Source organism: Crocodylus porosus, unplaced genomic scaffold (assembly GCF_001723895.1).
Source record: "Crocodylus porosus isolate Cpor-Errol unplaced genomic scaffold, CroPor_comp1, whole genome shotgun sequence".
Classification (NCBI taxonomy): Eukaryota; Metazoa; Chordata; order Crocodylia; family Crocodylidae; genus Crocodylus; species Crocodylus porosus.
The window spans coordinates 90,720,965-90,721,787 of record NW_017728886.1 but is presented as its reverse complement, the minus strand read 5'-3'; positions in this window follow the sequence as shown (position 1 = coordinate 90,721,787).

Here is an 823-nt window from a genome sequence, read left to right as displayed (position 1 = left end):
ATTGGATGCTTATCTTGCTGGGATCCTATGACCCCAGCTGACTTCCTGCCCTTTGGGCAGGGGGCTGGACTCAATGATCTCCCCAGGTCCCTTCCAGCCCTAACGTCTATGAAATCTATGTTACACCATGCACAAAGCTGCTAATTTCACCAAAATCATGCACAAAGCTGCCATGGCAGCCTCCTGGTGGGGGGAGGGAGAGGAGGTGTGGATCCCAGCACCTCTTGGTATACCGGATTAACAGAGGACATCTAATTCCTGTGGCTTGCCCAAATTATGGTATATTCCTTCCACTTTACAAACCTCGTTCTACGTATGTAAGCACACCACGCTTTACCACTTTCCATTTCATTTAAAAAGAAGAAAAAAAGACCAGATGCATATAGAAATCAAAATTAAATAAAATAATCTTACCAATTCTCAAGGGTTGAATGCAACATAAAGATTTAATCCTGAGGTCATGTCACAGTGGCCCCACACCCTTGGCACTGATTGGCAGAGAGGCCCAGCGGGGAGGAAGGGCAATGGGGCAGCTGCCTTCTTGATTGCTGGCTGCCCTTTGTGTGGCCTCACCCCTCAGCACTGATTGTCAGAGAGGCCCCAGAATGGGGAACGGGGACAAGGGGGCAGCCGCTGTCTTGCCTGCCACCCTTCATGCTGCGCTGCCAGCTGGCATCTTCCTCTCCTGGCAGCAAGGACTGCTGGCTCCCATTAGGGAGCCAGCATTTTATTTATACCAAGCTTCTTTTTTTCAGTTAATTTTGTGGTTTCCATGCAATCCACAAAACCACAAATTAAGTAGGCCCTACTTATATAAGACTGC